Below are 10,347 nucleotides of genomic sequence, written 5' to 3'. Positions count from 1 at the left end.
TTTATTTGTGCTTTTCCCTGACTTTTTGGAACTCTTGTGTTTGTCTTATGTGTCTTGGCCTTTTATAGTATATATTTTAACTGTGTACTGTGTGTGAGTGGAGAATGCTTTGCTGGTTGCTGCAACGACAAAGTAAAACGTTTGGTGAGCGTGATAGTGTTGGGTGTCATCTCTCGCATTGTAAAAAACATATTTGCAGGTAATCTCAATGCAGAGGGATATCTAGATGAGCTTTTGAAACCAGTGGCACTCAAACATCTCCAGTCTGAACCCAAACTCCAACCTCCAGAATGACAACGCTTCCTCTCGCAAAGAGTATCAGTGACTTCAAAGGATGGAATAGCCTTCTAGCATTCCTGACCTCAACCCTCATAGAAGAATAAAATATAAATAAAGTGAAAATGTTCCGCATTAGCAATGATTTGAGATTTCATTATAAGGTAATTCATAACTCAAAGATGTCATCGCAGAGAGAGTGTGATCTGAAATGTGCTGCTGTTGCTGATGCTTTATCAGAACCAGAGTTATTATTTTCGTTTCAGATAAAAAGGTATCCTTGTTTATAATGATTTTTTAAGGGCAACAGTAACACTTTACACTTTTCCTTAGAATACAATTCAGAATCACCATAAAGGAGAAGCAGTAAAACAGAAGTTGTTGGTGCAGCCGATAGATATTTTAAAATAAATTCCATATTATTTGACATGCTCCCATGTGATTAACAATCCTAGCTCTCCATAAAGTGTATAGAACGTTTTTTTTCTTTAGGGAAAAGTGACACCCGTGATGCTCAAATCAAATTTAAGGTCATTGCCTTTTTTAATTAGACTGTGGAAGCACAAGAGCACGTAACTTAAATATGTCATTCCGTTTTTTAATCTTGCAGCTCTTCCCTTCCTAATATTGATTTGGAAAATTATTATAGGACCCATAACATAAAAAACCCCATGTCTTTGACTCATTGACCTCAATCTTTCATACACAAGTTTTATTGAAACTCTGCTCTCATCGTTCTGTCATTGATTTGATGATTTATTCAGCTCTGTGATTAAGCGGATGGATGAGTCATGATGGACTTTTTTTAATTTATTTTTTTTTATCTCAGAAGAAAGACATCACAGGCTGAATGATTATGGGATGTTTTCCAGTCCGCAAAAAAGGGACAAAACAATCATGACTTTATAATCTATGACTAAGCTGTTAGGAGTGTTATCAAGATGACACGGATGCTGCTGACTGAGTCTCTGTGGTGCTCGAGTCGACAGTTAGGGGGCGCCAGACTTCTTTGAAACGTTATCAGACTCAGACCACGTATGCTTGGACGTAAGAGAGAGAGAAAAAAAGCCAAGTCGTGTTTGACAGTCATCTGAACCACAAACACGTAAAAATAAATAAATAAATAAATAAAAACACAAGACATCTACTCAGGAGTGAAGGATATCAGTGACTTAGATAGGATGATGAGAAAGGACAGACTGTCTGCTGGAAAAAATGTATTTGACAGGAAGTTTCATTTTTAAATGGCTTTTTAAGAAGCAGCGGGATTTATTAAATGCTTAAATCTTGTCACGCACATCTCAAATAAATTTACGGGCTCTCATTTGACACTATAATGCTCGTATAATAAAGACTGGAGACAAGTGTCATCCACTTAAGCCCCGTCTTACCTGCTCCTTATTTTCGTGTACCTTATTACAGCAGATAAAAAAAGGGTCCACAAAACGTTACACAGAAACCATTTCATCTTGAAAAGCCAATTGCAATATTTCCTCTCCTTGAATCTACATTAAATTGACCCTAGAGTGACATTTTTATTTAATAATTTAACTCCAAATACACTTTACTTAAAATACCAACACTGCGAACGTCTGGACTGTTTTAGCAAATAAATTAGTGATGAAGTGAATTTAAAATGACATTTTATCTTCCAAACCTTCTGCCAGTTGCTGTATATTTTGAAGGGGTATCAATCCTGTAAGAAAATAAATATGAATGTGTGCAGACACAGATGGTCCTATCTTACTGTACATGTTTTTCTTCCCATGCTTTATTTATTATTTTTACTACTAAATAAATCCTGCACCTTCTTGTCCGTACTCTGTTTTTTGGTGGTATATAGCAACCCAAAAAATAACCAGAGTAGCAAGTTTTACGATGTAGTGGTTACTATTGGCACCTCAGTAAGATGAGGCTTCATGAAGCAGCGTTTTTTTTCTTCTTCTTTTTAGCTGAGTGTAAACATCATGTTAAGTTATTATGAAGCAGAGGATGCCATCTAGTGGACTCTGAAAATATATATACTTACGCTTCATGAAGCTTCGACACATTAGTTTTCTCTAAGATCCAAAAACACACTATTAATTCTTATAATTAATACTTATTACATTACATTTATTTTAAGTTAGTGCAAGTTGTTTGTCGTTGTCTATTTATATATGTCCAGTGAAGGACAGGGGTTCAGTAAAGGTGTCTCTGACCCTGGAGGACCCTGGAGGCTCAGATAAAATGAATAAGATCATTTAAATTAAAAAGATGAATTAATTTATTTAGATTTGGGATCTATTATACATTTGCTTAACCTCCTCTCAGAAGAACTTGAGTCTGGGTCAACAGAAAACTCTCGTAAAGGAGTAATATTCCAGCAGTTGTAACTAAAACTTAACTTTTCTTCCCTAAGGCATTTTGTACCCTCATTGATGTTCCTCCTTCATTCCTCATTAGTTCATGGACTAGAGAGGACGGGGCTGCAGGTTGCTGCAGACAGTTTGGGACACGCTGGATAGATTCCCCAAAAAACATGTAAAGGGCAAGGCAAGTATGTCTTTTAAATATTTATAAAAACTTCTGATGTTGCTCAGATTTTGTGAAAAACATCTGGGTTTTGGATATCTCCAGTGAAAGGCTTTATAATAATCAAAATAGAAGGGTGTTTTCAGACCCAGAGATCTTAAAACAGAGTGCCATTTAGAGGACTCCCAACCTTTTAACGGCTGCCTTGTGACTCAGCAAATCGCTATATGAAGAATCGGTTAAGTTTTAATTAAACTGATTCACTAATACAGGGAAAACATGCAATATAATTCAATGTGCTTCTGACTTTACGGACACAAACTGTGAGACTGCATTAGGTGCTGATGCCTCACAGCGTGATGGTCCATTATCGAGTCCAGCTGAAACAAGCCTGGAATGAGTCCTATTTGTATGGAGTCAGTGCTCACTCTCTATATGGGTTTTCTACCACATGGCATGAATTGATGACTCTAAACCCCTCAAGATCTACACGTCATGTTATTCAGCCTTGAATAGAAGCTTCATTATACTCCTCTGGGTTGTCATTACGAGTCAGCCAATACTGCAAGTAGACACCAGAGGGCAGGTAACCAGAGGAAAACAGAGGCTTATGACGTGCAGAATTATTTCAATTATTCCGATTCAATGTTTCTTAGTGCGGAATTTTCATATGTATTTGTCGGCTGAACCTTCAGTCATCGAGAGAGATGGATGTGGACACGACTGCGGCTCACTGGAGGCAGACGCTGATGGACAAACGGATTTAATACTCAATCTAAACTAATTAGGAAGACGAGGAGGGAAGGAGAACAAATGAAACCTGAAGAGAGAAGCAAACTAACTAGTATGTGGAGGTAAAACAAACGGGGGATTAAGCCCAGGAAGTCTGACAGGATTTGATTGGAAACTGGAGACACAGCACACCTCTCCCTCTCTGCACGCAGCATTTACAAAGAAAATATACAGACTTCCTGTTGTCGAATGTGGCTTAAGCTTCCTTGATCCAATTTGTCATAGCAGCCGTAACCCTCTCTTTAAAGCCGGGGTGGAAGGAGGTTGTTTGCTTCTGGGGTTGGCCTCGAAAGAACTTTGTCAAGAATGTGACGGAACCACTATAGGTGGGAAATAAAAACTCTCTTCTCACCTGGAGTCTGATAAAAACAAGAGACAGAAGTCAAATACTGAAAGAGACAATTCACATAATTCATCTAATACTTTATGGCAACTGTCATTCACTGACTTTTTTTTAAGGTGTTTCAGCTGAAGTACATGATCAGGGATTTCTCCTCGAAGACATTTAACGCAACAGTGACGATAAAATTTCGCCGGAAATAGCAGCGATCAGTGTCACCATATTATTTCAGTTCAAGTTGAAACTAGAAAAGAACTGTGTTTTGAAAGAAAATCAAGCTCCTTTCACTCAAAGATACATATTTTCCTCACTTTTCCATTGCAAAGTCTGAGCATGAGAAGTGAGTTCGTTTCTGAAGATAACTGGTGTAAAAGAGTCGGAAAAATATGGAGCCCTGAAAGAGCAGATGTGGGAATTATCAAATCCCCCCCCTGTGGAAAGGAATATCATAATGCGTATAAAAATAGGTTCACAGAAATTAGTGATTACTCACGACTTTGCTTTTGTTTTCTGAGTTTCCTTATGATGACATACCAGGTTCAAAGTAAATACAACAAATAGTCGATGTCTGTGTGACATACTAAGAATGCTTTCAAAAATGTTTCTAAGTGTTAATAGTTTATTTTCATCAATGAACAAAATGCAGTGAATGAACAAAAGAGACATGTCAATCAAATCAATATTTGGTGTGACCAACCTTTGCCTTCAAAACAGCATCAATTCTTCTAGGTACACTTGCACACAGTTTTTGAAGGAACTCGGCTGGTAGGTTGTTCCTATCATCTCGGTGAACTAACCACAGATTTTCCTCAAATCCTTCTGTCTCTTCATGTTATCCCAGACAGACTTTATGATGTTGATCAGGGCTCTGTGGGGGCCATACCATCACTTCCAGGACTTCTTCTTCTTCTTTACGCTGAAGATATTTATTAATGACATTGGCTGTATGCTTGGGGTCATTGTCCTGATGCAGAATACATTTTGGGCCAATCATACGCCTCCCTGATGGTATTGCATGATGGATAAGTATCTGCCTGTATCTCAGCATTGAAACCATTATTCCTGACAAAATCTCCAGCTGCATTTGCAGAAATTAAGCCCCAATATTGTTTCACTGTTGCCTGTAGACACTCATTTTTGTAGCGCTCTCCAGCCTTTCTGCAAACAAACTGCCTTCTGCTACAGCCAAATATTTCAATTTTGATTCATCAGTCCAAAGCACCTGCTGCCATTTTTCTGCACCTCAGTTCCTATGCTTTCGTGCATAGTTGAGTCGCTTGGCCTTGTTTCCATGTTGGAGGAATGGCTTTTTGGCTGCAACTCTTCCACGAAGACCACTTCTGTCCAGACTTCTCTGGACGGTAGATGGGTGAACCTGGGTCCCACTGGTTTCTGCCAGTTCTGAGGTGATGTCAAGGCTGGACATCTTCCGATTTCGAAGGGAAATAAGCTTGACGTGTCTTTCATCTGCTGCACTAAGTTTCCTTGGCCGACCACTGCGCCTACGATCCTCAACGTTGCCCGTTTCTTTGTGCTTCTTCAGAAGAGCTATGAAATGAAAAATTAAATCTTTGTCTCGGAGAAACCTTGCTGATGCAGTTTAACTACTTTGTTGCTGTGCTCAGTCTTGCCATGGTGTATGATGTGACATAAAACTGTCTTCCACAACCTCAGCTTGGTAGCAGAATTTGGCTGTTCCTCACACAGGTTTAAGCTCCTTCACAGCTGTATCTTTTTCACTTCATGACTGTGTTTCAACCTACTTGTGAAATTGATGATCATTAGCACTTGTTTGGTGTCTACCTGTTTATCAAATAATTAAAATAAATCATTTTACTCGAAGTCATTGTTATAAATGGCTCTTCCCCCCAAATTGTCTAGTTTCTGCTTTTATTGTTTTCAGACTAATTGAGCTGAAAAAGACATCTGTTTCCAATTGAGAAAAAAAGATAATGAATCATGGATTTAAATGGTGGAATAACCAAACTCAATCTTCACTTTTATGTGGGTGAATCAAAACAAGGTAATCCGAGATGAATTACAGAGGATTTATAAAATAGACACAACGCCAGAGTGAGACGCCTTAGTCCTTAAATCATTGTGTGAGGCCAGTAAAAGCGAGTTAAGAAACAATTTCACAAAATAATTTGTTCAAAAGTGTGAAGACTATTTCACAGCCATAAGGACAGGAGATTGGTTATTGACAAGACTTCAGTCTAAATCTTAAAAAGAGACTTTAGTGCTCGAACGCTTCTGGTGCCATGATGGTCTGTCCTCTGTGTGTTCTGACCCCATTATTATAAATTAAACAACAGGCTTGCGTAACATTTCATGGCATGCCACAGGGCCACTCCGTTAGTGATCATTTGATGTTTAACGTTTAATGTTCAATCATGAATATTGCAGGATTTGTGGGTGAACATGTGTAGTCTTCTGCAGAGTGGGTGGAAAATGGAAAATGAAGATTTAATATTTTACTGTCATCATTGACACAAGGGGACTTTTTTTTTAAACGAGAGAGGGGAAACAAAGCACTAGGAAAGATGATCTTACTAGACAATGTTATTTTATCTGCCTTAATAATTCATCAAAATGAGCACATCATAAACCTACCACTTTGAATCTGACCTTGTTTCCCCAACCTCTTCATATATCGTGACAGGGAAAGTGACGATTCTCAGACTCCACGGTCCTAACACAAGTTTTTGATTGCCTTTTATAAGGATTTATTTTGCACATGAAACCAAAATAAAATTCAGGTAACTATTACATTTTCTAAAATAATGGGTTTTGTGCAAGACAAAATAGTAGATTATGCCACATTTTTCTATTGTAGCAAATACAAAACAAAGTCAACTTCTTCTGTATGAATGTAAGTATGAGATAAGTGTGGATGAAAAACAAGTTAATCGTCTATATAAGAGCCTATCCCATTTTCATCGGATGAGAGGCGGGGGACACCCTGGACAGGACACTAGCCTGAGACAGGGCACACAAAGTCATACAATCATTCACACACACACTCATGCCTATCGACAATTTCCCCAAGTTTCCAATCAACCTCTTTATGTTTTTGTACTGTGGGAGAAAAATATAAACCCCACACAGAAAGGTCACAAGTTGCCTCCCTTCCAACCTGAAAGAGAACCGCAACTTTCTGGCTGTGAGGCGATCGCGCTGCAACCAATGCACCACTGTTCCATAATTTCTTGAGCAAATTGCAAAAGTCTTCATATGTGAAATGAAACGTTATCTCCTTTTAATTTGGTTAACTTCTAAAGCGGACCCCTCCTGCTTATTTTAGGGCCTCTTAAATGAAAGTGGATCCCACCGGAGCACTAAAGTGAGTTTCAACTATTTTCTTTTCTGGGAAAATAATGCACTGTACAGCACCAATCTGCCTTTTTCACCTTTAGATCCAAGTTTATGGTTTTGAGTGCAAAAGTTTATATCACGAAAAATGCCTAAATGACTTGACTTTTATCAGTTAAAGAAATGAATCAATGATGACATGTCTTGTTTGTTAAAGATATTAAGTTGTACCGTTACATTTAATTTTTTCGATCATACAGATTAGATGAGATTATAACAAAACACTGAATTAGGTAAATTCTATACTGTCAGAATGTGTGAAATGTCATTGACTAACAGACTTTGAAAGTATTAACTTAAGACCCGACGTCCTAAATGAACAAGATCTCTTGACACTCGTTTATTCACTACACCATCAAGCAGGATAAGAGTTAGACATATTTTTAATCTACACTTAAGTCATAATAGTTGTTAATGCAAGATTAGACCCCTTTAAGATAACTTACATGCCATATATGGGGCAAAGTAAACACAAGGATTTAGTTAATTGATGAAGTAACAATCTATAAACCCATTTAATTTCTCATGACATTTTTCAATATTTTATCAGCAATATGCACTTGGAAAACATCCAATTCTACAGACGGGACGAAAGCTACTTTGAAAAAGACACTGTGTCCTTCATTAAATATGTAATAAGTCTCCAATTATTTGCTGGATATTTTGAGTCCAGACCCACCAACACCAGGTTTATTTGCACATCTATTTTGGTGCAAACCTGTCAAGAGCGGTTGGAGAAGGTTGATTCAAGAACAATTATTGAAAGTACAAACAAACAAAAAATAGCAAAAGTGATACTGTGACAGCAGATGACTCTACCAAGGCACTGATTCCAAGCACTTTCTTATAGTACAACATACAATTAAATTCAGAACATCTATCTCCTAAAAATGTTTTGGCTCAAGGACAAGGGCTACATTCCTTGACCATGAAACAAACTCACAATAAACGCTTAGAAGTTTGCTCTGCAGCATATATTCCTCATCAAACAACTACTACATCTTGCCTAGCAACGTTAAAGCAACATTTGAAAAATATATTTCTGTATCTCCAGTGTTCGAACAATGTAACTGCAGTGTGATGCAACCACTGTTGCCATGTACAGAATGTACAATTGTTCACAAAACCAGATAAAGGCTACTTTCCCTTCCTGGTATAAAATCTCAGTGCAACATTGAAAACACTGTCTCTAATCCACTGCTGCAAAGCACTTTGGTGGTCACATGAAACTCACAGACTATGTGTATAAGAAAGTATGAAAAAACAATGTTACATACTGCCACTTTAAAGTAAGGTTTTGGTGACTGAGTTCAGTTTTTTCTTTTTGCTAGTTCTGAACCAAGCTAAGCAGCAGTGTTAAGAAGCCATTCAATTCAACAATCAAACCATTCAATCCTTCCATGAATTCCCAAACACAACCAAAATATAATCACTTCTAACTTAACACATTTTGAAACAATCTTATAAACAATTAAATCCATTTACAGCCTTTTTAATTAGGAATCCAACAAGCACAGAAACCCTCGCCCATTTCTCACTAAGTAATGACAGTGAGAAGAGCATTAAAGTTTGCCAGTACTTTACTTGTAAATTAAAGAACTCGACCTGCAAGATAGTCGAAACAATCCTTGCTTGTTTCCTGCGTCTAGGCTGACAGTGAACAACACTCAACAAAAGTGTGATTGACTGCTTAAGAGATGTTTGTGCTCTGGGGTCGGTTTGGTTATTTTCTCCTTAGCATGCAAGGACTTTCAATAAAGAATAGCTGCGTGATTATGTAACAGTTTCAGTTTGTTCTTCCTCCTTTAGGGACACGTATTCCTCTCGTAACTCATTGCTATTATAGCGCCTTTTATCATAGTCCTTCCATGTCACCCGGCTATGGTAAAATTGGATAATAATACAAACTGTTCCGTTGGAAACACAATAAACTTTCTTTTAGAGGTTCAGTGTTGGTGCAGCTGTGAGACAGTCACCTTGGCATTGTGGGATAACTTAGCAAACGTTTGCTTTTCAAAGCCGCGTGATAGTGCAAAATCAATCATAAATGGAACGGAACAACTCTGTACTTTTCCAGGAATAGACAGTGTAGGAAAGTTATGCCATCCTCTCCTCACTTTGAACAACTGCTGCAAGTGCACACACTGGAACTGTAATAAATAATTGAGAGTTGGAAGGTAATTGGGGACATAGATCAATAACATCTAGGGGGTTGTTCTCATTATAGAGATACACAGACACTTCCGAACACTGTAGCTCGATGATGATGAAGCTGGGACGCGAGGAGAGGCAGGGAAAGGAAGTCATGAAATTTACACGATTATCAAATGAGAGCGCCACATTGCTTATCAAGAATGTCGTACTGAACCTCTTAGTGTGGCTGCTGGTTGTTCGCCTGTATTTTCAGGATGTCAGATCTCTTTACTTTTGAGATCATTGCAGCCGGTCTTAGCTTTCGCGGCTCTGATTTCCCAAGAGGATTGTCAGTCTGGACACGCATGGGTGTCTGTGAGAGTTTAAACGGTCAACCCATTCCCCTGCTCCCACCCCCAATGAACCTCCCACACAACCCACAGATTCCTATTACTGGCCTCTATATCCACCCCTGCATCTCTTCCACTCCCATCACCTGTTAGAGAAGTTATCACAGATTGTTCATTCGCTGAGTGCGTATCATACCTTGTGAACGAGTGAAGGATGAGACTCAAGATAGACTCTAATCCAACCGACAATCTTTATTTTCCCACCTTGAAGGTAAATTGTTGCATTTTCAATCTGATTGTGTTTTTCTGTGGAGCAGTTACTTTTAACCTGTTTATCCCAGAGGGGGCAGTTCAGAGAAACACACGCGACCTGTGCACACTATCACTCTCCTGGAAAGACATTAACTGCCTATAATTCCCAAAAGCTCCAAGAACCCCTGATACAGGAGCGATGAATATCTAAAAGAACCGATTAGTAGTGCAAAACTATACATAAAGAATAAACAACGTATTGATGTGATCAAAGCATTTACATAGTTTCTTGTCACTCATCTTTAACCTCTAATAGAC

This window comes from Callionymus lyra, chromosome 6 (genome assembly GCF_982586985.1).
Source record: "Callionymus lyra chromosome 6, fCalLyr1.hap1.1, whole genome shotgun sequence".
In the NCBI taxonomy this organism is placed as follows: Eukaryota; Metazoa; Chordata; class Actinopteri; order Syngnathiformes; family Callionymidae; genus Callionymus; species Callionymus lyra.
The sequence above is the reverse complement of the archived record's forward strand: the minus strand, read 5'-3'. Positions refer to the sequence as shown.